This window comes from Chiloscyllium plagiosum, unplaced genomic scaffold (assembly GCF_037043375.1).
Source record: "Chiloscyllium plagiosum isolate Xiang-an unplaced genomic scaffold, Cpla_swu_hap1 HiC_scaffold_39, whole genome shotgun sequence".
Taxonomy (NCBI): Eukaryota; Metazoa; Chordata; class Chondrichthyes; order Orectolobiformes; family Hemiscylliidae; genus Chiloscyllium; species Chiloscyllium plagiosum.
The window spans coordinates 19,865,765-19,893,465 of record NW_028270177.1 but is presented as its reverse complement, the minus strand read 5'-3'; positions in this window follow the sequence as shown (position 1 = coordinate 19,893,465).

Sequence of the window (27,701 nt, the reverse complement as noted above, 5' to 3'; positions counted from 1 at the left end):
GGGTGGTCTTAAGAAAGAGTTGGCTCTTGAGAGTGACTATAGATTCCCATTTAGGTGGTCACAGGGGGGTTTTTGTGTATTTGGGCATATTCATTACTCCAGTTCTGGATTGGCTGTTCAAAGCCAATTTTACTCAATTATTTGAAAAAATTAAACAAGATCTTCAAAGATGGGAGGCACTTCCAGTCTCATGGTTGGGTCGGAAAGCGCTTATTAAGATGAATATTCTCTCTCGTTTGCTATACCCTATACGGATGCTCCCCCTGATTTAGAATAAACAAACACTCAGGAGACTGAACAGTTGGTTCAGCTCCTTTATCTGGCACCGTAAACGGCCCCTCATTAAATTAGCCAAAGTGCATTTCCCTCACAGATTGGGGGGAGTAGACCTTCCGGACATTAAAAATTACCAGTTAAGCTCGTTTTGACCTACGTAAGTGATTGGGTTTGTGGGGACCCTCTTTCAATTTGGCTAGATATCGAAGTCTCCCAGGCAAGGTGCCCCTTATCAGTTTGCTGTTTTTGGACAAGGTGAGGACAGTTAGGGAATATTGCCATAACCCAATAGTCATCAATACTGTTAAAGCATGGAGGGCAATTCGGCAGAGGGAAGGTAATATTGGCAAAACATCTTTGTTTACACCTTTAGTGGGTATGCTGAGTTTTCAACCAGGTATGATAGATTCAGGATTTAAACATTGGGCAGCTAGGGGTATATCTTGCATGGGTGATTTATTTGAGGGCGATGTAATGATGTCCTTCGATCAGTTAGTACGGAAGTACGAGTTACCTAATAGAGACCTCTTTCGTTTTTTTCAAGTTAGGGATTTTATTCAAAAAAGGACCACACTTTTGACTGATCCCTACAAATCTGACATAGAAAGAGGGGTACTAACGGCTAAGAGTACACTCTTTGTCAGTACTCTATATCACCGATTGGGGGGTGCCACCTCAGATGAGTCTGATCGACTCTGCAAGATGTGGGAAAGAGAGCTGGGTGTTGAAGTTTCTTCAGAGGCATGGGAGAATGCGAGGAAGAGATCAATTTGCAATAGGACCCATGCTTTACAGTTGAAGATTCTCCACAGGATCCACTTAGCCCCAGACCGTTTGTCTAAATTTAAACCAGGGGTATCTTCAGCATGTCCCAAGTGCAAGGTCTGTACGGGTACTCTTACCCATTGTCTTTGGTCTTGTGACAGGCTTCAAACATATTGGAGCACTGTGGTGGGTGCAATAGAGAGGACTTTAGGTGTAGGAGTGGAGAAGGTCCTTACTTCGCTCCTTTTGGGCCTACCCATTGTATTTCCTGCAGACGCGCATAAGGAAAAACTTTCCAATATTCTTACATTCTGTGCAAGGAAGAATATCTTGCTAGGTTGGATATCAGAAAAACCCCCAGGCCTGTCGGGTTGGTGGAAGATTGTTATGGAGCATATTCCCCTGGATTTTCTCACAAATATGGTACACCACAAAACTGAGAATTTTTACAAGTCATGGCAACCCTTTTTGAAATACCTGGACACAGATTTATCTGCCACACTAACAAGGGCTTTTATATAGCCATAACGATTGTGTTTCATGAGTCCAATATCCAGAGAGGAGGAGCTGTGAATGTATGAGTGTTTTGTTTGGCTGGGCTGAGTTATTACTATTTATTTGTTTGTTGTTAGGTATTTATTTAGTTAGTTAAATAGCTAGTTTAGGTTTTTTTTTAATTTTATACTTCTCTATATATGTTTATACATTCGTATAGGAGGGTGGGTTGGGGAATTTTTTTTATTATTTGGGTTTAGTTTTGTACTATTTTTGTACTGTTTTGAATTGCATTGTTTTGTATTTGTTGTAATATTTAAAAATCTATTTTTTCTTAATAAAAATATATTATATAAAAAAAGTTAGGCCTAGCACAGACTTATAGCAGTCAGCGAGTGGGCCCAACCCATCCTCGTATGGGCCCAGCCCGTCCTCAAGTGGGCCAAGCGCGTTCTCAAGTGAGCTCACATGTCCTCGAGTGGCCCAGCATGTCCCCAAATGGGCCCAACCCATCCTTGAATGGGCCCAGCCCATCCTCGAGTGGGTCCAGCCCATCCTCAAGCAGGCCAAGCCCAATCTCGAGTTCCAACCCATCCTTGTGTGGGCCCAGTGTGTCCTCAAGTGGGCCCAGCCCGCCCTTGTGTGGGCACAACACGTCCTCAAGTGGGCCCAGCCCATCCTCGATTGGGCCCAGCCCAGCCTCGACTTGGCCCAGCCTTGTGTAGACCCAGCGCGGACTTGTGGCAGCAGTGTCGGAAGGAGTCTGGGTTTCCGGTGGCTTCTGCATCAATGAGGCAGTCCTAGTGCCCACTCATGGCTGCTGCATCAGAGGTGAGTTTGTGTTCTTGGCATGTCTACACCCAGCACTGATACATGGAGGTGGTAGCGGAGACAGGTTTGGGTTGCTGCAGTACCTGGTGGCACTGTATTTTGTAACAAGATTCATGTGACAATAAATAAATAAAATCGATTTATAGTAAGTCCTTACGCTCAATGATTTGTCTTTTATTAAAGAACTCAAACAATATTGCTTTACAAAAGTGCTGTGCTAGTATCACAGATTCTAACATTACTGGAGCAGCTTTTATAGGCTAACTGACATATCTTCTTTGAGCCAGCCTTTATTTATTAGGGCATCATTTCTACTTTAAATTAATTTACAATTGACTTTTCAAAGAAATTATCCTTTTTAAATGTCGAGTGTGAGAGTAATTTATGAACTTAGTTTGGAATGGTTCGTTAAAAATAAGAAGTGGTTGAGATACTCTCTTACATAATTAATTATCGGTATTCTTCACTACGTTAAAGGTATAAATTCCTGAAAGACCCTTGATCACAGCATCTCCGGGAACTTGACTAAACCCAGCACTATGAAGTAAACAAAGCAGATCGATCATAAAATATGCTCTGCAGCCTGTGCCAAATTAACCTTGGTCATCAGTGAAGGATCTAATTGTACTCCTTCCAAGATCACCAATAGGGATCAGAAGTGTTAATTCAGCCCGAGCAATGCTTGGTAAATAAATCCCAAGCAGTGTTTACAATTGCCAAGTGTGGACATTACTTACTTTGGAGTCGCTGAATTAGCAAACACCGGCTTTAGAAAAGTACACTCCACCCACAGGAGCATAGGAAATATCTACTTTCACTTCAGGGCAGTGGGTTTTGTGAACGTGTGGAAGTATTCATGCATGAAGGAATGAGTGCTGATATTTGTGTGTTGATTGACAGCATACTTTAAACTTTACCATTCAGATTTCGACCACTTTGCAATTTGTAATCATGTAGGCAGATGTATGTGATGTAGGAGCTAAAAGTTTCCAATAAATGTACGTTTTGCATTAAACATTACTCCTTTGTGCCAGCCTTGTTAAGAGGGAACAAAAAAATCAAGATTCTAATTCCTGATATTTTATTCTGCTTGTTGCCTCAGGTAGATGTAGATGATCCCAAACTCATGTTTAAAGAGCAAAAAGGGTTTTTTCCTGATATTCTGGTCAATATTTGTCCCTCTGGCCAGCACCATCACCACCAGCATCTTGCCAGTTCTTTTGCCTATCTTACCAAACATGTTTTATTAGTTATCAATCTCACATCAGAGTTCTGCCCCATCTGACCTTGTGCCATTCCCAAAACAACTTGCCACTCATGTAGATATTCCAGAGAGACAGCAGGTCTGGAACTGCCCTGCACAGTTGCTGACATTTACCCACGACATGGTCAACAAGGGGACATGAGCACATACCGGCTTGTGGCCAGGGACCCGAAGATCCAGCTGGATGGAATGGCACACAGTCGGGTTTTCCTCTTTCCCCAGGACCAGCTGTGGAGGTCACGACCCCAAACAATGCCAGCCTGGAGTAAGGTTGCAACCTGGGTTAAAGAAATCTCAGGAATGCCCAGTACTGTAGGAAAAAGCCAATGTCCTTCTCACTTCGCCAGTGTAAGTGGCACCATCAACTCTCTGACAATGAACATTCACTCTATCATTGTTACTGCACCTTTAGGCTCATGCTCTGCCACTCTCACTACTGCCTGCAATATCTTCCCTATTCATCTTCACCCACTCCCAACCCAGATAGCACTAACCCTGTGTGCTCTCTGTGATGCCCATTTGCTCATTGGGGCAACTTCCAACCTGCTCTGCCACCTACATTCATCTTCAGTAATACCTGCCTCTCTCGTACCACGAAGGAAACAGTCCACAAGAGGGAAGAGAAATGCAAAACAAGTGGTGTGCTGCTCATCATTTGGCATCTTACCTCTTATAGGATTCTCATTCTGATCACACTGAGCAGGACCCACTGGTCCATGTGTAGGAAACACCTGAGTGAAGGCCCTTGTCTTGACCGAGGCCTGCTAACAACCATGACAAGTTTCCTGACTTTGAGCTAATCACAAAGGTAAGACTGGTATAATCCTGATGAAGGGCTTTTGCCCGAAACGTCGATTTTCCTGCTCCTCAGATGCTGCCTGAACTGCTGTGCTTTTCCAGCACTCTAATCCACCCTCTAATCCAGACTCTTGTTTCTAGCACCTACAGTTATTGTTTTTACCTAAGATTGGTATAAGCCTGGTATCGCGGGCTGAGGGGTCAAAGCGCAAAATGGCAAGGCAGGAAAGCTGTAAGCTTACGAATAAACTCAGAAAAAGTGAGCACTATGTAAGTGAATGAAGAACACGACGATGCAGCCTGGTCCAGTCCATGAGCTGTGGGTGCGGGCCTGAGCACAAAGGGTCCTTTCTGCAGCAATGCAATGATAGTTGCTGGTGCAGAATGAAGTAGCATCTTGTAAGTGGGGTGGCGATGCGCCATGAGGGTACCAGAAGGTGGCACATGTCAGATGCCAATGTCTGTGGATGTGGGGTGCATGTGGCTGGTCCCCATGGAACATGCCCTATGATGTTGGTATTCAGTGTCCAACACGGAGATCGTTTGGTGCAAGCAGTGAGCTGAATCTACTAATTGCTCACTCTAGTTGACTTACTGAGATTTCCTGACATCGAGCTTGCTTGGTGGGTTTGGTAAGATCGGATATTGAATATTAATGAGGTGTGCTGTGACATTGCATGGTGTTTTACATGCAACACTGACTATCAATTCACATCTCACTGCTGCCGAGAGAGAATCTCACCACGCCACTTGGGAAAAGCAAAAAAGGTGGAGTGGAGGTGACCTCAACTTCAAGGTGGGTCTCACCACACTCGTCGCCTGATTCTGCCACACAGTTCACCATATCCCCCATCATGGAGAACCTTATAAGGTTCCATCCAGATTTACAATCCTTTATGAGACTGCAACGTGTGGGACCTTGTGTGTAAACTGTCTGCCACCTCCACCTCATTCCTCGCAGTGACAATGCGTGAAAATAATGGATTGGTAATAAAATAAAATACTTTGGGCAAATCCTGAGAATTTGAAAGGTGCATGGTAACGTAAGCCCTTTCTTCAGTGTCCTGTTAAAATAAAAAAAAGTTCAGATGAATTTTTCTTCGTACAGACTATAATATTGCATGGTATAACATCAAGACTATACCTTTTAATAATTGCTCAAAGCTTATGAATATTTATAATGATTTAACTATGGATTTTAATCAAACGATGCATTTAAAACCCAGTGGGGCTACCTTTAGTTTGCTTATACTCCCATATTTTTCAGCTACTCCTCTAAAGCTCTCCAACGTTATGTACCAGGAAGGGAAATCCTTCGGTCTATAAATAAGCTACAAGGTTAACTCAGCTCTCAATAGGAAATCACTGTACTATCCTACACAGTTGATTGTTCTATATGTACTACCAAACCACCAACTGCCAAGACCCTATGCTCTGAAATCTCCTCTTTAAACCCCTTCATTTTTCTACCTCTCCTTCATGTCATCTCTTAAAACAAAGCTCTTTGATTATTTTCCTAATATCTCCTCACATGATTTGAGTGAAATTTTGTTTAATTATATATTCTCATAGTGTCCTGACGCATTTACTCCATGGAAGGAGCTATATAAGTGCAAGTCCATTGTTGCACGTGAACACTTCCCTTTATAATTTCACAAACAAAGCAGGCAGGTGTAATCTGACATACATTTACTGTTGACAAAAACATTCATCATATGCTTTGCTTTGTGTTTTAATGCATTTACTTTTCCATGACTATCAAGTTATTCTTCTCAAATGCAAGAGCCAGTAGTTCCTAACATCCTAGTTCCAAAAAGGATTTCCATGGTCAGTAAGAAAGATCTCTAACAAAGTCATCCTAAAATCACAAGGAAAACCAGCTGTGTTTACAGTTGAGTTGCTTTCGCAAAGAATAGCTACTTCCTTGGCTACATCAAGATGTCTCTCGACTTGAGAATCGAAGAGATCGATCGAATGTATCGTGTCTAATTGGTCTTACTCTCCCAGAGCACATCGGTGTGTTAAATGCCACTTTGTTTTATTGCTTATATCTAATTTAAAATGTCATGAAAGGAAATTTGTGAGATCTCAGACTGTCTGTAAAGTGCAAGTGAACCTGTGATAGTAATAGTACATGGTCTGGTGTTTCCCCTTTGGAACAATAACCGAGCAAATCAATCATTGCTTAAATCATATTTCAAAAAATGGAATGCCACAAAAGTTAGCAACCTGGAAGATTCCAAATTTGGAAAAATGGAAGAGAAACAAAATCTGAAAGAGGAATCGAGAACTCAACTTTTAAAAAAAAAAGTCAATCTATGGGCATCTTTTTTTTTCAAATTTCTACTCAGCATCAGTGGCAAGGCTGGCATTTCTGGCCATCATTGGATTCTCTGAGAAGGTGGAGGAAAATTAATAGCCTGTTAAGGCACTTCATAGGGTAGGGTGGATCCTGTTGGTGTGGGAATGCTGTCCCAATTGACCAAATTATTTCTCAGATGGATATTAGTGAACCAAAGAGACAAAATCCCAACAACCCGACAGCTTCATGATATGGCTGTTGCAATGTGTGTCATCTTGTGCACTAAACCATGCCTATATTTACTGGAAGTAAAATTGCCTATGATATTACTACTGAGATGTATGTATCTTTCATATTTGTTATAAATCAAAACAGGAATTGATTATAGCTTCGCCATTTTTTTACATATTCTATGTTACATGTACGACATATCGAATGCATTCTATACATCCTGAGTATCGTTTCCTAGCAACAATGATAGCCAAAGAGCCTTGAAACCCTAAGGACGAGGTCAAGGAGAATGGTCAGCTTAATACCTCCTTTGATTGAAAGGCACAAGCTCCAGAAAATATGTAATGAATCTTCAGGTTTAAAGACTGTCTGTAGAGAGAGAAAACAAACCAATCCTCTCTTCAGCTGCATGAAAAGAAAGTCAATTTGAATGAATGGCACATACCTGCAAAGGTATCAATAATAGAAGCTCACCAATATTTGATTAGTTAATAATTGACCTATCATTTATAAATCGCTATCTCCAATCTCGGTAAATTTTAGCTCTTAGGGAATGATTGTGGTAAATTTTTGAATGCTGTTGACTTATACGTAAATGCATTCCAAATAACATTTCTACTTTCCAGTAAGATATAAGATTTAACATTTTTTCTTCAGTTGGATGTTTTTGAACAATGCTGTTGTTACCTTAATAGCTCTTATGACTGAATTTTGCCAGCATCATTTTTATCTACTATGCAACACACTAAGCTTATCTGTAGACCATGCATCCTCTCAACAGTAAAACTAACAAACAAAAAAGTTTAAAAATAAAATTCAGAACTATGCCACAGCCTAATAGTTGCCGAAGAAATGTAAGTCGGGTTCTCTGTGTGTGCTACATTCAGAACACTCATCAATCTTGTTCTGCATCATTTCAACACAGTTTCAACCCATTTAAAATAAACAAGTAAGTAACAATATTAACACAATGTTGACAGTCATTTATGCATCACATTAATGATGCATTAAAATAGCACGCAGAAGAAATGAAACTCAAAGAGGCTGATGTAACTGTGAATGTCTCTTCATGGGGACCAAATAATTAAAATAGTATTCTTTGAAGATTGTGTGACACATTAATTATGCTATTTTAATGCTTCAAATCTGAAATGGAGAGGCCAAGAAGCAAGTACTCAGAACTGCTTAAACCTGATTGAATGAGCAGTGCCACTGACTTATGATTCACACATCACTGCATTTTTAACATCTGCACCTAGGTGGCAGATTGACAATTGGTGCTTTTGGAAAGTGCTTGATTGTCAGTTGCAGCTAAATAATACGCAATGTCCAGTAACATGATGGATCAAGTCAGTAAATAAATTTAAATTCAAACATAGTCTGCAAAATATTAGCTAACCCATTAGTATTTATAGTGTGAAAGGGAAGTGACACCAAAACCTATATCGTGCAATGTATTTATTTGCAATGAAGATGAACCTTGACGGAATCTATTGAGTGAAAGGCAATTTAATGGCCTTATTTTCATTTGTAGGTCCTTTTTGACCTTCATTGCAAATAGAGGTCAGGCAGAATGCCTGGTTTTGTAATGTTTTAAAATTAGATCTGCTTGTCTAAACAGCTTAACTTTCCATGTCCTATAGAGAACTCCAGGGCAGCTGGCATAATAGTCCATTTGCACCCAAATAGACACGGCTCCAAACTACAAGTTCGGGGTCTCACAGTCCTTTGCCCATTGATGGCTATTTAAACATGTGGAAGCTCCTATAGTTGGATTACAGCACATTGTGCAATCACAGCGTAGTTACTATCTGCAGAGTGTACATTTCCAACTGGTTCTATAGAACTAAAGGAAAGAAAATCAAAACCTTAGAACAAAAAAATGGGGAAAAAAGATATGTAGCCCATTAAGCTATTACTTCCAACTTTATAAGCTAGAAGGGAAATACTGAAGAGCGTTGCGTGGAAAGTTTTGATTTTATTTGCTTTGTACATACAAACTCAGATATGAGCATGACCCTTCCACTACCATGCACCAAAAGCAGGACAACCTTAACCTTGCTATTAACCACTCCTTTTCTACTCTAAAGCAGCCTTTTCTTATTCACCAATGGGACATGGATATCATTGGCTGAGGCAGCATTCATTGCCTGGCCCTAGTTGCCCTTGAGAAGGTGGTGCTGAACTGCCTTCTTGAGCTGTTGCAGTCCATGTGCAGATGTGGACCCACAATACCATGAGGGAGGGAATTCCAGGTTTTTAACCTAATAACACTGAAGGAACAGCAATAAATAATCATTTGCAAAGTGATGGAATGGGTCTTCAAAACAGCTGCCAAGCAGCACTCACTCCACAATAATCTACTCACTTAGTGCACAGTTTGGGTTCCACCAGGGTCACTCAGCTCCTAATCTCATTACAGCCTTGGTCCAAGTAAGGGCAAAGAGCTGAACTCCAGAGGTGAGGTGAGAGCCATTGCCCTTGACACCAAGACAGCATTTGGCAAGCATAACAAAGAGCTCTAATAAAACTGAAGCTATTGGGAATTCAGGGAAAACACTCCACTGACTACAAGACATAGAAGCAGAAATAGCCCATTCAGACCAATGACACAATGGCTGATCTAGTAATCCTCAGCTCCACTTTCCACTTTAGATTACGTAAGATATAGGGAGAGCTAACCAACTTGATACAAACTTGGCTTGAAGGTAGAAGACAGAGGATGGTTGTTCAGACTGCAGGCATGTGACCAGTGTGTGCCACAAGGATCGGTGCTGGGTCCACTGTTGTTTGTCATTTATATAAACGATTTGAATGAGAATGTAGGAGATATTTAGTAAGTTTGCAGATGATACTGAAATTGTGGTGTAGTGGACAGTGAAGAAAGTTCTCAAATAGTACAACAAAATCTTGATCAACTGGACCAATGGGCAGATAGAATTTGATTTAGATAAGTGTGAGGTGTTGTATTTTGATAAGACAAATCAGGGCAGGACTTACACAGTTAATGGTAGGGTTCTAGGGAGAATTGTCAAACAGAGACACCTAGGGTGTGCAGGTATATAGTTCCTTGCAAGTGGCATCACAGGTAGACAGGCTGGTGAAGAAGACACTTAACATGCCTGCCTTCATCAGTCAGACCACTGAGTACACAAGTTGGGACATCATGTTATAGCTGTAAAAGACACTGGTCAGCCCACAATTGGAGTATTGCATACAGTTCTGGTCACCTTGCTATGGAATGGATGTTATTGAACTGGAAAGGGTGCAAAAAAAGGATTTACTGAGACTGGAGAGTTTGCATTATAAGGACAAGCTGAATAGGCTGGGATCCATTTTCCCTGGAGCGTCGGAGGCTGAGGGGTGACCTTCCAGAGGTTCATAAAATCATGAGGGGCATATAAGGTGAATGGTCAAGGTCTTTTCCACAGGGTCGGGGAGTCCAAAGCTAAAGGGCTTGAGTTTAAGGCAAGAGGGGAAAGATTTAAAAGGGACTTGAGGGGCATTTTCTTTCACAGAGAATGTGGTGCATATATAGAACAAGCCGCCAGAGAAACTGGTAGAGATGAGTAAAATTACAACACTTAAAAGACATTTGGACAGGTACATGGATAGAAAAGATTTAGAGGGATGTGGGCCAAACGCAGGCAAGTGGGATTAGTTCCATTTAGGAAGTCTGGTCAGCATGGACAAGTTGGGCCAAAGGGTCTGTTTCCATGCTGTATGACTCTATCACACTTGCCCTTCCACCTCATCCAAGTTATTAATACATGTTGTGAGAAAGTGTACCCCAATTCTGATCCGTGTGGCATTCCACTTGTTACAGGTCACCATCTGGAAAATGCCCACCATCCATCCTAACTTACTGTCTTTTATTGGTTAGCCAATCTTTTATCCATGTTAATATACTACCCCAATGCAATGGACTCTTATTGTATTCAGTAGTTTTATATGTACTACCATAACAAAAACCTTTAGAAAATTCAAATATATTACATCTACTGGCTCCCCTTTATCTATCCTGTATGTTATATCTTCAAAGAAGATAAAATAAAGTTTAGACCTTCTTACCCAGCAATGCATGCACTCAGTCCTGTGGGACTCTATGACTCTATGATTCCTTTCATTGGAGTCATGGCTAGCAAAGAGAAGATTGTGGATCCTTGGGGGATCCTTGGGGACTGTTCTCAGTCCCAGGATATTGCTATAGCATGATGTACTACACCCAAATATCTTCAGCTGCTTCATAAATTCCCTTCCTGTTGTGTTATTGCTTCAAGAACTATGCTGCTTTAAGGGCTGGCTGTGCTAATGAGCTGAGGCAAAGGGTGAAACCACATGACCAACTGCAGATCAGCAGAGGCATATTAGAAACAGGATACATACATATTATCTCTAATCACAAGTTATAGAGTGAGCTATTTAGTATATCTTTGTGAGACATATTCAATTAAACCGAATACTTAATCTGCAATACTTACAAATAAGAAAATGGCACCTCCTTCCAACATAAGATCAGATGCAGGGATGGTCACTGATGATTGCACATTTTTTACTACCATTTATGTTTTTCTTATACTGAAGTAGTTCATGTACACGTACAGCAAGATCTGGTAAGTGGGAACTAACATTCACGCCACTCAAGTACCAGACAATGACCATCTCCAAGAAGAGAGAATCTAACCATTGCCACTTGTCATTCAATGGCTTTAGCATTGTTAAATCTCCCACTATCAACATCCTGAGGGTTACCATTAACTAAAAACTGAACTGGACCAGACATATATGTGGACAGAAGAGCAGGTAGAAGCTAGAGTTCTGAAGTAACTCACCTCATGACACCCAAAAGGTTGTCGACCATCTACAGTATATGGTACATGCTAGGGGTGTAATGGAACATTCCTCACATGTCTGAATGGGTGCAGCTCCAATAATATTCAAAAAACTTGACACCAACCAAGACAAAGACAAGATACTCCACTACTGAAACACAGTTTTAGCAGTATGTACCATCCACAGGATGCACTGCAGAAATTCACCAAGACTCCTTCAATTGACACCTTCCATTCCCAACATCTCTACCAGAAATAAGGACAATGGCAACAAATACACAGGAAGAGTACCAACTGCAAGTCCTTTTTTAAACCACTGACCATCCTGACCTGGAATCACGTCATCAGTCCTCCGATGCTTCAATTCCCAATAGCAATGTGGATGTATACAGACCAGATGGAATTTAGTGGCTCAAGAAGCTGACTAACTACTTCTCAAAGACACTAAGGAAAGAACAATAAACGTCAGAAGTGCCCACATTTGTGGAAAATAAAAAAAAAATCTATATTTAGAAGATACTTTTCTTCATTCAGGAATTCAATAATTAATTTATTTTGTGAACATTGTTGGCAATGTCAGTGTCCATAATTGCTCTTAAAAAGCCAGTTTGCTTGTTTCTGGAGTCCAAAAGCTGTCAAGGCCTTTTCAGTTAAGAGTTAACCACATTGCCAGACCAAGAAGAATTGCACATTTCATCTTTTCTAAAAGAGATTAGTACATCTGATTGTCTTCAGTAACCATCCAGTCATTTCATGGTTGCTATTACTGATTCTATCTTTTTATCCTGATGTTTTATTCAATTGAATTTAAATTTGTCAGCTGTGGGATTTAGACTCAGGCTTTTGGGTTAATATTGCAGTAACATAACTACTGTGCCATGATATGCTGATAGTAGTTATTACTCTGGGACAGCAGGGTTAAAGGAAAGACATTATTTTTCTAAATCACCTGCTTTCTAACTTTTTTCTTTCAGTCTTTCCCCTTCTCTCGCTCTCTCCCTTTCCCTCAATTCCACTTAGAATGAGAAATTACTCTTGGCAGTGGGTCAACATCAGTTATTACAGTTTTATATAACTAACTGAGAAAACACTTGGAAACCAGCCATTTTAGCTCCTCTATCTTAGATAATAATGGCCAGAACAAAAAGACAAGGATTTTAAGGAGAGATGACGAAGGTGAAACCTACAAGATTGAGAAGAGGATCCTCACTTCACTTCAGGCCTTCAAAATGCTGATAATTTGGCAGAAATCACGGGCATCAAAAATTTAAAACCAACAAACCTCAAGATAAAGGATTCAACCTTTTTTTGTTTTGCCTGCATAAATTTGCATATTCAAAAGTGGCTTCCAAAACAACCAATGGAGATAGAGTCAATTAATTTCTCCAAAAATGAGCAGACTAAACATCGAGTTGAAAAACACTGAATAGGTTTCTACAAGCAGTTACAAATTCACATGATCATGAGGGTTATGGATACAGAAAATAGGAACGGTCTTTTTCCCTGGTTAGGGGAGTACAAAACTAGAGGACATAGATTTAAAGTCTAGGGGGAAAGATTTAAAAGAGACCCAAAAAGTAATCTTCCCATGCGGAAGGTGGTATATGTATGAAAAGAGCTGCTAGAAGAGATGGTGGAGGCTGGTACAATTACAACATTTAAGAGGCATTTGGATCGGTATATGAATAGGAAGTGTTTGGAGGGATATGGGCCAAAGGCTGTTTAGGATATCTGGTTGGCATGGACGAGTTGGACCAGAGGGTTTATTTCCATGGTAGATAACTCTATGAATATAAAGCCACGTATGCTCCATGACCTCTGCTGTTGAGCGTATGGGTGGGGCAGGCGGAGGATAATTTATGTTGTCTGATGAGGGCAGTAAGTCAGGATTGATTGTTGTCACATCTCGCTGGGATATCACGCTGGAAATCAAACCCGACTATTCACAAACTCATCACATAAGTTAAAGATTTTACAAAAGAATCCAAATTTCACTAATTTTCCTAGCTTTTAGACCCATGTTAATGGAAAACATAGATCAAGTTTCTGTACTTAAGAAGAATTACTATTTATTACAAATAAATAGATTTTAGTTAATTCTTCAGTGTCCACATATAAAACAACTAGTTAAAACTCTAATCCTCTTACGGAATGCTCCCGTACACACATGCAGATATAGACAAAGAAATATTGGTGTTATGGATAGACGGAAAAACTGCAAAGTCAATTCGATGGCCCTGTTGCACAGGATTTGTTGAGATGATCCTTTTGGCTTGTCAGAACTTACTGTTCGATGATCTTTCCTTTCCATAGAGTCATAGAGATGTGCAGCACAGAAACTGACCCTTCGGTTCAACTCGCCCATGTAGACCAGATATCTAACCTAATTTAGTCCCGTTTGCCAACATTTGGCCCATATCCCTCTAAACCCTTCCAATTCATATACCCATCCAAATGCCTTTTAAATGTCGTAATTGTACCAGTCTCTACCACTTCCTCTGGCATCTCATTTCATACACGCACCATCCTCTGTGTGAAAACATTGCCCGAGGTCCCTTTTAAATTTTTCCACTCTTACACGAAATCTGTGCTAGGCGAAAGTGAGGAATGCAGATGCTGGAGATTAGAGTCGAGAGAGTGGTGCTGGAAAAGCACAGCAGGTCAGGCAGCATCCAAGGAGCAGGAGAATCATATTTCAGGCAAAGCCCTTCAGCAGGCTTTTGCCCGAAACGTCGATTTTCCTGCTCCTCGAATGTTGCCTGACCTGCTGTGCTTTTCCTAAACCTATTCCCTCTAGTTCAGGACTCCTCACCCGAGGGAAAAGACCTTGCCTAGTTACCCTATCCATGCCCCTCATGATTTTATAAACCTCTATAAGGTCATCCCTCAGCCTCCGACGCTCCAGAGAAAACACCCCCAACCTATTCAACCTCTTCCTGTAGCTCAAATCCTCCAACCCTGGTGACATCCTTGTAAATATTTTCTCAGCCCTTTCAAGTTTCACAACATCCTTCCGATAGGTGGGAGACCAGAATTGCATGCAATATTCCAAAAGTGACCTAACCAATGTCCCGTACAACTGCAACATGACCTCCCAACTCCAAAAGCAATGCTCTGACCAATAAAGGAAAGCATACCAAACGTCTTCTTCACTATCCTATTTTTACCTGTTTTTTACTGCTGAGTCTTTCCAGAGTCCTAAAGGCTTCTGAACCTCTAGTTCACATCCACAAGCTGTTCAGCTGCCTAGGAGTCAATTACATAGGTTTTGGCAGGCAGAATGCTCAAGAGATTAGCTCCACAGATCCAACCTGTTACCAACCGATTCTCTTTTTCTGTACACTCCCTGATGCCAATTCATCTGCAATTAAACTTTGCCCAGAGGTTGAACAAACCACAGGGTAATCAATAATGCTGGGCATTCCCTTCCATGATCCGCAAATAGTCCTTTTCCCATTCATCCACAATCTAAATTACAGGAAAATAAAATACGGAGGTCTTTCCAATATGCAGAGTAATGGATGAGTATTGCAGCATTTTTCCTGATTATGTTTTGTAGATCAGAATATTTATACAGAATATCCTGGCAGCACTGTCCTCTTGACCTGTCCATCTTTCTTCCCACCTATCAGCTCAACTCTCCCCACCGACCTATCACAATTAACCCCCACCTACATCAACCTATCACCTTCCCAACCCCCTCCCCCTCAGCTCCACCACCACCCTCATATTTATCTCTCATCTCCCTTCCCCCTCCATACTCCTGGTGAAGAGCTTATGCCCAAAATGTCGACTCTCCTGCTCCTCGAATGCTGCTGGACCTGCTGTGCTTTTCCAGTGCCACAAATTTTGACACACAATGTTGGGCACCACTTATCCTTTCTCTGACTCTCCAACATCTGCAGTCCTCACTTTCTCCAAAGAAAAAAATGAACTCTTTTAATATCATTCTAAAGCTGAGTAGTCATTTTTCTTCTGGACTTCTACTGCTGCTTTTGGATAATTAGAAATGTTAGCATTATCTTTGTCATTGAGACCTTTAACATATCAATGAAAAATAATGATGCTAACCATATTATGGAGAGGGTTGTTTTCATTAGTGAACAGGGGCATTAAACAGCCAATATGGTTGAAGATTATAGCTAAATCCTACACAGAGGAATTGAATTGAATTGGATTTATTGTCGCGTGTACTGAGACACAGTGAAAAGCTTTGTCTTGCGAGCAATACAGGCAGATCACAGAGTTAAGTAGCATAGATAAGTAAATAATAGGTAAATCGCAGCAAAAACAAAAATGCAGGTACAGGCAAATGTTAAGAGTTTGTGAGTCCATTCAGTATTCTAACAACAGTCGGATAGAAACTGTTTCGAAACCGGCTGGTGCATGTGTTCAGGCTTCTGTACCTTCTCCCTGATCGTAGAGGTTGTAGAAAAACATTGCCAGGGTGGGATGGATCTTTGAGAATGCTGGCGGCCTTTCCTTGACAGTGGGCCTGGTAGATGGATTCTATAGATGGGAGGTTGGTCTTTGTGATTGTCCGGGCTGAGATCACCACTCTCTGTAACCGTCTCCGATCTTGAATGGTGCAGTTGCCATACCAGGTAGTGACACATCCAGGCAGAATGCTCTCAATGACGCACCTATAAAAGTTGGCAAGGGTATTCACTGTAATGCTAAATTTCCTCAGCTGCCTGAGGAAGAAGAGACATATTTGGGCCTTTGTAACCAGTGCGTCCACCTCTAGTGTCCAAGAAAGCTTGTTGTGGATGACCACTCCCAGGAGCTTGACACTCTCCCCTCATTCCACCTCTGTGCTGTTACTGCATAAGGGGGCATGAGTAACATCCTGCCAAAAGTCAATAATGAGTTCCTTGGTTTTGCCCGCATTGAGAGCTAGGTTGTTCTCAGTGCACCATTTTTCCAGGTCTTCCACCTCCTGTCAGTAGTCTGTTTCGTTGCGAGGAGCTACTGTACTTGGCTTTAGTGAAAGGGTTAACATTTGCTCACAGGTCCATATTGTATAAACTCTAAACTAATTCTGTTCCATATTAAATTCTTATTGTCTAAAAGTTACTGGCTTTATCAGCCTATTATCTCAGCTAAACCATAATACACAAATAACAGTGATGACCATCGGGTAACATTTCCGAATTATCTAATTGAGGCGTACATCAAGATCTACTCAGTTATGATGCATTATTTCCTCTGAAGTTCAATGCAGATTAAAATTCCAATATGGATCAAATTCTAATGACTCACAAATTAGAGTTTAAATAATCTCAATACAGCACAAATAGATCTAATGATGCTTTATTTCCTCACTCAGGTCAAAGTCATGATGCTGTGTCCATCTGTGCAAAGTGACCTTGTGTATTGTTAGAAAATCCATTATCATCATTACATACACTTCAGAGAAGTGGCAATTTTAGGGATGGATGGTGTAATGCTGCTACTTAAGATACAGAGTGCATGCATTACTGACCTAATAAGTTAATGGTATTTGTTACTGTGGAAGCTGTTCAGATTCTAGAGTTTATTGACCAAATACATAATTATATAAATTAAGTGTAGTGATGGTGGATATCAAAACAGCTCCATCCAAGTGTTTTTACCACATCATTTGACGTTAGCAAATTTTTTCCACGTTATTAAAAAAGACCTACAGCCACTCAAAGATGACCAGCTTTGTCTATCTGCCAAAATAACCACATCATTGAAAAATAATAAGACTGCACTGTTTCCACAATTTCAAGACCAACATATAACTTTGTCTCCCGAGTTGTCGCACTTCTATGCCTTCGATATCTGTTACCAGAGCAATTTCTATTTTCATTTTACTACTATCCTGAGAATATTAATGGAAAATTTCACATGCGAGGCAAAAGCACTGATAAATGGCTTGATGTAAGACAAAGTAATTAAGGGGATTGGAGGTGGGGGGGGGGGGGGGGGGGGAGAACAGACCTGAGTCATACCGCTGGCATTTTGCCACTTTACAGTGCTAAAGCTCTGCATGTGTACAAGCATTCTTACAAGCCACTGGTGTCAAAATACTGATTAAATTTTAACATAAAGCCAAGGAACAGCTGGCTGAGAAAAAGAGGTGAAGAATATGTCAAGTTTTGTTTTCACCACTTATTAAGTTGTAGCATGCCAACAATGCAACTACTTCCCTGAAGTTATCTGCTCTCTTGTAAATCAAGTCTCAGCCTTTATCATAGAGTTCTTGCCTCTGAGTCAATTGGTTCACATCCCCCTCGCAGACACTTGTCCACATAACCTAGGTTGACATTACAATGCCCATGGTACACATGTGCCAGGAGGGTGCGCCTTTCAGATGAGGTGTAAAAATGAAACCTCCTCTGGTGGATGTGGAATACGCTGACAAACAGCTATTCATCGGCCAGCAATATCAAAATTAGTATTCCATTGTTAGGTGAAGGACTTTCTCAGATTAAATTGTCTGTGGTGTACTTTGAAACTAGTTCATTGCCTGTAAAGTGCATTGGAGCTCATTGACTCATGTACCAGAGCAATTTGGGAACTCATTGACAAGCAAGTATCAAATTCCTGATCCAATCTGCATTAAAGCCTTACGTTCAGATTAGCAGAACAAAGAAGACTGTAGGGACTATTTGACTGAAATTATAGCTACTGTTGGGTATACATTTTGTGAAGGAAAGGCAGACCAGAAGGACTTAAAGTGCAGAGGGTGCTTGAAATTGCAAGAGCAATAAGAACTCTTAAAAAAGTGACATCCAGAAAAGAAAATGTCACTATTTCGGCTGATTGATCAGAGCCAAGAAGCGACAGTGAGAGTGAGGTGGACAGCAGTAGACAAGGTCCTATCCTGGCAGTAAAACCCATGCCACTGGGCCATTTCAGAGAAATGTTGTAGGAGGCATCTCAGGTGTAACCACTGGAAACTGTAGATTTTCCATCTTTTTTTGTTCCACCCTTTCATTGGCCATGCTAAATTGCCCATAGTGTTCAGACATGTGTGTTAGGTGCATTAGTCAAGGGTAAATGTAGAGTAATAGGGTAGGGGGATGGGACTGGATGGGTTACTCTTTGGAGGGTCAGTGTGGACTTGGTGGGCCAAATGGCCTGTTTTCACATTGTAGGGATTCCATGATTATTTTTAACACCTCCATTCCATCCGTTATAATGGAAATAGCATCAAATGTTCAAGTCTCTCCTATTATTTGCATCCCCTCGTATCAGGCAGCATGCTGAGGGCTCTGCACTGTACCCTTTGGCTTTTTTGATTCACATGTAGGATGTGGCATTGCTGACTGGTGAGCATTTATTTACCACCTCTAGTTTCATAGAATCCCTACCGTGTGGAAACAGGCCCTTGAGCCCAACAAGTCCACACCTACTCTCTAAGGAGTATCCTGACCAGACCCACCTCTCCCCCACCCTATCCCTGTAACCCTTCCTTTCCCATGGGCAATCCACCTAACCTGCACATTTTTGGACTGTGGGAGGAAGCCACAGCGACCCAGGCAGACACTGGGAGAATGTGTAACCTCCACACACTTACCCAAGGCTGGAATTGAACTTGGATTCCTGGCACTGTGAGGCAGCAATGCTAACCACTGAGCCACCGTGCCACTCAGGTTGCCCTTCAGAAAGTGGTGGTGAGCTGCGTACTTGAACTGCTGCAATCCATGTGCTTTAGGTGGATCCACAATGCCCCTAGGGAGAGAGGTTTTGCTGCTATTTACCTATTATTTATTTATCCATACTACTTATCTCTGATTTTGCCTGTATTGCTCGCCTGTATTTCACTGTTCCTCGGTACACATAGAACATAGAACAGTACAGCACAGAACAGGCCCCTCAGCCCACGATGTTGTGCCGACCATTGATCCTCATGTATGCACCCTCAAATTTCTGTGACCATATGCATGTCCAGGAGTCTCTTAAATGTCCCCAATGACCTTGCTTCCACAACTGCTGCTGGCAACGCATTCCATGCTCTCACAACTCTCTGTGTAAAGAACCTGCCTCTGACATCTCCTCTATACCTTTCTCCAACCAGCTTAAAACTATGACCCCTCGTGTTAGTCATTTCTGCCCTGGGAAATAGTCTCTGGCTATCGACTCTATCTATGCCTCTCATTATCTTGTATACCTCAATTAGGTCCCCTCTCCTCCTCCTTTTCTCCAATGAAAAAAGTCCAAGCTCAGTCAACCTCTCTTCATAAGATAAGCCCTCCAGTCCAGGCAGCATCCTGGTAAACCTCCTCTGAACCCTCTCCAAAGCATCCACATCATTCCTATCATAGGGCGACCAGAACTGGACGCAGTATTCCAAGTGCGGTCTAACCAAAGTTTTATAGAGCTGCAACAAGATCTCACGACTCTTAAACTCAATCCCCCTGTTAATGAAAGCCAAAACACCATATGCTTTCTTAACAACCCTGTCCACTTGGGTGGCCATTTTAAGGGATCTATGTACCTACACACCACAATCCCTCTGTTCCTCCACACTGCCAAGAATCCCATCCTTAACCCTTTCAGCTTTCAATTCGACCTTCCAAAATGCATCACCTCGCATTTATCCAGGTTGAACTCCATCTGCCACCTCTCAGCCCATCTCTGCATCGTGTCAATGTCCCGCTGCAGCCTACAACAGCCCTCTATATTGTCAATGACACCTCCAACCTTTGTGTCGTCTGCAAACTTGCTGACCCATCCTTCAATCCCCTCATCCAAGTCATTAATAAAAATAACAAACAGTAGAGGCCCAAGGACAGAGCCCTGTGGAACACCACTCACCACTGACTTCCAGGCAGAATATTTTCCTTCTACTACCACTCGCTGTCTTCTGTTGGCCAGCCAATTCTGTATCCAGACAGCTAAGATCCCCTGTATCCCATTCCTCCTGATCTTCTGAATGAGCCTACCATGTGGAACCTTATCAAATGCCTTGCTGAAGTCCATATACACCACATCCACAGCTCGACCCTCATCAACGTTTCTAGTCACATCCTCAAAGAACGCGACAAGGTTTGTGAGGCATGACCTGCCCCTCACAAAGCCATGTTGACTGCATTTAATCAAGCCATGCTCTTCCAGATGGTCATAAATCCTATCCCTCAGACCCCTTTCTAACACCTTGCAGACGACAGACGTGAGACTTACTGGTCTGTAATTGCCGGGGATTTCCCTATTTCCTTTCTTCAAGAAAGGAATTACATTTGTCTCTCTCCAGTCCTCAGGTATGACTCCAGTGGAGAGCGAGGATGCAAAGATCTTCGCATGTGGCGAAGCAATTGTATTTCTCGTTTCCCAAAGCAGCTGAGGACAAATCTGGTCCAGACCTGGCCTCTTGTCAATCTTAATGTTTGACAAAATTTTCAGCACATCAGCTTCCTCTATCTCTACTCATTTCAACATGCACATCTTCTCTTCAAAGGTTTCATTCACTACAAAGTTCATTTCTTTTGTAAAGACAGAAGCAAAAAACTCATTTAGGGCTTCCCCTATCTCCTCAGACTCCACACACAAGTTCCCTATGCTATCTCTGATCGTCCCTACTTTTTCTTTGACCATTCTCTTATTCCTCGCATAAGTGTAAAATTCCTTTGTGTTCTCCCTAATCCGTTCTGCCAAGCCTTTCTCGTGTCCCCTCCTGGCTCTCTTCAGATTATTTTTGAGCTCCTTCCTCGCCTGCTTGTAATCCTCTCGAGCTGAGCTTGACCCTAGCTTCCTCCACCTTATGTAAGCTACCTTCTTCCTTTTGACGAGAAGCTCCACCGCTCTCGTCATCCAAGGTTCCTTTATCTTACCCCTTCTTGCCTGTCTCAGAGGGACATATTTATTCATCACTCGCAACAACTGTTCCTTAAACAGTCTCCACATGACAACAAAAATTCAATTTAATTCAATTCCAGGATTTTGGCCCAGCAACTGTGAAGAAGCAGAAAGATATCTCCAAGTCAGGATGGTGAATGGCAGGTGGTGGTGTTCCCATGGATCTGCTGCCCTTGTGTTTGTAGATAATAATGGTTGGTGGGTTTGGAAGGACATGGTATTGTTGCTTCAATATCCTCACAACTGCACACAATAGCCCAAATATGATCTTGCAAAGGTTTTCTACAAATTGGTAATTAGAGCTCAATTTTTATATTCTATACGCCTGCCTAGTACTCTGCTATATTTAAGCACTTATCCTGTTGTGTAGGGTGGGCAGGAATGTGGAATAATCAAATCAGCCAGGATCTTACTGAATGATAGAGCAAGCTTGATAGGCCAGTGGCCTACTCCTATTCCTCATTATATGTTTGGATTTAGTTTTAAAGTCATTTGAACCTGAACCTCCACTGTTCATCTTAGAGAGTTAGTAGGTGTCCGAACTTCTGTACCACCTTGTCCACTACGATAACCAGGTCTCTACACACAAAGGAGAAAGTGAGGACTGCAGATGTTGGAGATCGGAATTGATAAGTGTGATGCTGGAAATGCACAGCAGGTCAGGCAGCATCTGAGGAGCAGGAAAGTCGACATTTCGGGTATAAGCCCTTCATCAGGAATATGGGAGGGGGTGGGGGGAAATGGAGCTGAGAGATAAATAGGGAGGTAGGGGTGGGGGTGGAAGGTAGCTAGGAATGTGATAGATAGATGCAGGTGGGGGGTGATAGTGATAGGTCAGAGGGGAAGGCAGAGAGGATAGGTGGGAAGGAAGATGGACTGATAGGACAATTCAAGAAGGCGGTGCTGAGCTGGAGGGTTGGATCTGGGATCAGGTGGGGGAGGGGAAATGAGGAAACTGGCAAAGTCGACGTTTATGTTGTGTGGTTGGAGGGTCCCAAGGCAGAAGATGAGGTGTTCTTCCTCCAGGCGTTGGGGTGGATAGGGTTTGACAGTGGAGGAGGCCCAGGACTTGCATGTCCTTGACGAAGTGGGAGGGGGAAGTTGAAGTGTTCGGCCAAGGGGTGATGGGGTTGTTTGGTGCATGTCCCAGAGATGTTCCCTGATATGTTCAGCATGCTAGCGTCCTGTCTCCCCAATGTAGAGGAGACCACATTGAAAGCAATGGACGCAGTAGATAAGGTGTTTGAAAGTGCAGGAAAATCTCTGCCGTATGTGGAAGGATCCTTTGTGGCCTTGGATGGAGGTGAGGGGAAAGGTGTGGGCGCAGATTTTACACCTCATGGTGGGAATGGTGGGTCGGTTGGTGGGGGAAGTGGGGGGGGGATGGGTGGACCTAACAAGGGAGTCATGAAGGGAATGGTCTCTGTGTAATGCAGATAGGGATGGGGAGGGAAATCTATCTCTGCTGGTGGGGTCTGACTATAGGTGGCGGAAATGGAAGAGGATAATGCACTGCATCTAGAGATTAGTGGGGTGGAAGATGAGGTCTGGGAGGGTATCTGTATTGTTGCAGTTGGAGAAGTGGGGTTTAAGGGCAGAGATGCGGGAAGTGGAAAATACACGTTGAAGGGCATTGTTGATCACGTGGGAGGGGAAATTGAGGTCCTTGAAATAGGAGGCTTTCTGGGATGTCCTGGAGTAGAATTTCTCCACCTGGGAACATCTCTGGGACACACGGATCAAACAACCCCACCACCCTGTTGCTGAACACTTCAACGCCCCCTCCCACTCCGCCAAGGACATGCAAGTCCTGGACCTGCTCTACCACCAAATCCAATCCACCAGACATGTGGAGGAAGAACATCTCATCTTCCACCTTGGGATCCTCTAACCACATGGCATCAATGTTTACTTCATTAGTTTCCTTATGTCTCCTCCACCCACCTCATCCCAAATCCAACCATCCAACTCAGCCCCACCCCCTTGAATTGTCCTATCTGTCCATCTTCCTTCACACCCATTTGCTCCATCCTCCCCTCCGACCTATCACTATCATCCCCAACAGCATCTACCTATCACCTTCCCAGCTACCACCCCCCCACCCCAACATTTACCTCTCACCCCTCCTTCCCCCTCCACATCCCTGATGAAGGGCTTATGCCCGAAATGTCGACTCTCCTGCTCCTCTGATGCTGCCTGATCTGCTGTGCTTTTGCAGGGCCACACTTTGACCCTACACACAAAGCTGGGGACCAATTATCCTTTCTCTTTTCTGTCCAGTGTAAATATCAGGAATCATGCAGTGCTTTGTCCAAGACCACAACAGCCATTAAAGCTGGTGCTAGAACCAGGAATACTGGTCCATTCCAGGATATCCAGATAGTAGCGAATTGTTCTGATATAGCAAGTGCTAGATTGGGGATAGAAAATGGATGATAGGTTGGAGGGGTGGTCACAAACCGATAGATAGTTAATGACTGGGTTGTGTAAGAGAACCCCAACCTCACAGTGAAATACCTCCATGATGTTTGACAGAACTGACACTTAGCAAAAGTAAATGTAAGATTTAGCCCCTTGTCTTTTTCCAATTGCAAACTATTTGACTTACAGAGGGTCCCCAACTTACAAACATCCAAATTACAGAAAATCATACTTATGGCAATGACCCCACACAGGGGTCATTTTAGAGATCCGACACACAAACGTTTCCTGTATGTATGACCGGCAGTTTTATATTGTCCTGCATTGTGTTCTGACTAGGGAATGGCACCTTTGCCTGTATTGTCAAATGCTTTCTGAATATCCACATACAACACACCCGTGCATTTCTTTTGCCTCCCTTAAACCCTCTCCTTAAAGAATTCCATCAGAACTATGAACATTTTTAATTAAAGTGCTATTTTCTTGACTGCAAATAATAAAACACCTGGCTTAGTTTCTCATTTTGGAAAGGGTGTGCCCTTGGTATATCTCATCATTTAGCCGATGTCAGTATATTCAGTTCAAATAGGCTTCCCTGAATTACTCATTTCTTCAGACATAGTCTACAATGAGGCAACTGGCTGCTCAACTCAGTCCTTATATGAGACCAGACTTGGTTACAACACACATCTATTAACATTTGCATCGTGTGGAGTATAAATCATGATGATTCCTGCCGTGTACCTTTTGATCCCCATCAATCCCCAGAATTGTTGCTGGTTCCTCGTGCGAACTGAAACTCTTCCTTCCTGCTGACTTTTCCAATTTTTGAATCATAGAATTCCTCCAGTGCTGTCAAAGGCCATTTGGCCCATCTAGTTTGCACCTGCTCTCCGAAGAGCATCAGACCCACCACATCCCCATAACTCAACATTTAGATGGCCAATCCACCTAACCAGCACAGATTTGTACTGTGAGAGGAAACTAGAGCACCCAAAAAGGACCATGGAGATACAGGGAGAATACACAAACTCCACACCAACAGTCACCAAGGCTAGAATTGAACCCAGGTCCCTGGCACTGTGACGCAACAGTAAACTAGCCTCTGTGCCACCCAATAATTAGGAAGACAGCACTAAAAGAAGCATTGCATTTGGCAATCACACTATGATACTATTTATTTTAAAATGTACACAAATCTCATATTTCACCTTTGTTTAAACACTCAGTTGGAATGAAGGACGTCCACATGACCTTTCATCTGGGTGCTAAGTGGTCTTGAGTCACAAAATTCTATTGAAATAATTGATCCAATTTTTAGCTGCAGTGGGAAAGAAACATCCTCTGTGCCATTACAATCAATTATACTTTACACTGGCTCCACTCATTCCTTCCAAATCAAGTGTGTTGCAATGGAACCAATATGGTTCCAGGCTAAGAACACCTTACTGGGGGATGTGGAGAACATTCTTTGTCTCAGTCTGACATGGGTCCTCCCCATCACTATTTTTTTTTCAATTGCTCCATCTGTGCCACTCCCTGATTTTGCCCCAAACTATCAAACTTGTTCAACTTTGCTTCCAATTTCCAAACTCCCCTCTCCTTTTCATAGACCATATCAATTCTCCCATTGCCTTATTTGATTTCACTACATCCATTTCTGTGGATAGGTTGGCACCTAGTACCTATCACAAACTCATTAAGTCCCACGGTAACCTTAATTACATTTCTTCCACCCAATTACGTGAAAGAATACCGTTCTATTCTCCTAATTTCTCCATCTTTGTCACATCTGTTCTAATGATGCCATCTTTCAGACCTCAGCTTTTACTATACCTTACTTTATTCTCAGGTGAGGCTTCCCCTTCTCTGTTCTTGACAGGATTCTCAAGCATGTTCATCCCATTTTCCGCACGGCTCACATCCCTGATATCTTTCCCTCCCTTCCAGAGGGGTGGTTAGATGCTTCTTGTCCTTATCTTTCAACTCTAGCCCCCACATTTAATGAAGTATCTTCTGCCATTTCAACACTATCCAAACACTAAACACACCTTAAATACAAATGGAGAATGCTGGTGAAATTCAGCAGATCTGGCAGCATCCGTGCAGAGAGAAAGAGAGTTACTATTTTGAGTCCAGTATTAGTCTTTTTCAGAACTGAACACACCATACCCCCTTTCGGCCTTCTGAAACGACCATTCTGACACCTGGCTCCATTCTTCAGTCAGCGCCAACAACATCATCCCTTCCCATGGTCCCTTCCCAGGATAATGCAGGAGATGGAACATCTGCCCCTTCACCACCTCCATAACCACCTGCAAGGCTCAAACACTCCTTCCAGGTCAAGCAGTGAGTTATATTTCTTGAAATGTGGTAATACTGTATGCTCTGCTCGCTGTTCTGCGGAGAGCAAGCACTGATATGTGATTAGTTTGCTGAACAACCCCATTTAATCTACAAACATCACCTTGGGCTTCTGCCATTTTAATTCTCCAGGTCACTCCCGCTCTGATCTCTCTGTCCTCGATCTCCCACACTTTTCTAAGAGTAGAAGATCATAGAAGCGCGTCTCATCTTTCAATGAGAGACTTTATATCCTTGGGGATTCACACTGAGTTCACTAACTTCAGTTCATAATCACCGTTTCCATTGATTTCAGACAGCTGTTGGTAATGGTTTGACTGTTGCTACTTGTAACTCCTCTCGATCTGTGATGTGTTTCTTTCCTTGTCCCATTACCACCTCATTTTGCTTTGCACCATTGTCATTTTTATCATTTAATACTTCTACTGTCTGTCCTGACAGAGACATTTCTCTTTGTTCTTTACCCCCATCACTTCCTCCACCCCCACTACTCCCTGTCTCTAAAGCTGTAAAATCTATAACTTCTTCCAGTTCTGATGAAAGATCATCGACCTGAAACATTATTAACTTTCCCTCTCTCGCTTTCCACAGATACTGCTTGACCTGATTATTTCCATCATTTTCCATTTCTATGTCAGATTTCCAGTGCCCACAGTATTTTGCTTTGTTTTTATATTTAGAACAAGGGGTCACAGTTCCAAAATAAGGGTTTGCTTGTTTGAGAGAGACAAGGACTTATTTTCTCACAGAGGGTCATGATTCTTTCTCAAAAGTGGTAGAAGCAATGTCCTTTAATATTATAAAGGCAGAAGTAGAGAAATAAGGAAGGGGTTGAAAGTTTATTGGAAGGAGGGGGAATGTGGTATAATCAGATCTTATTGAATGGTAGAGCAGGCTAGAGGGGGCAATTCCTGCTCCTAAATTGTATTTTGTTCAGTTGAATCTTAGCAGGACTTATACACTTAATGTTAAGGTCCTAGGTAGTATTGCTGAACAAAGAGACCTTGGAGTGTAGGTTCATAGCTCCTTGAATATGGAGTCACAGGTACATAAGATAGTGAAGAAGGCGTTTGGTATGCTTTCCTTTATTGGTCAGAATATTGAGTTCAGGAGTTGGGAGGTCATGTTGTGGCTGTACAGGACATTGGTTAGATTAGATTCCCTACAGTGTGGAAATAGGCCCTTCGGCCCAACCAGTCCACACCGACCCTCCAAAGAGTAATCCACCCAGACCCACTCCCCTCTGGCTAATGTACCTAACACTATGGGCAATTTAGCATGGCCAATTCACCTG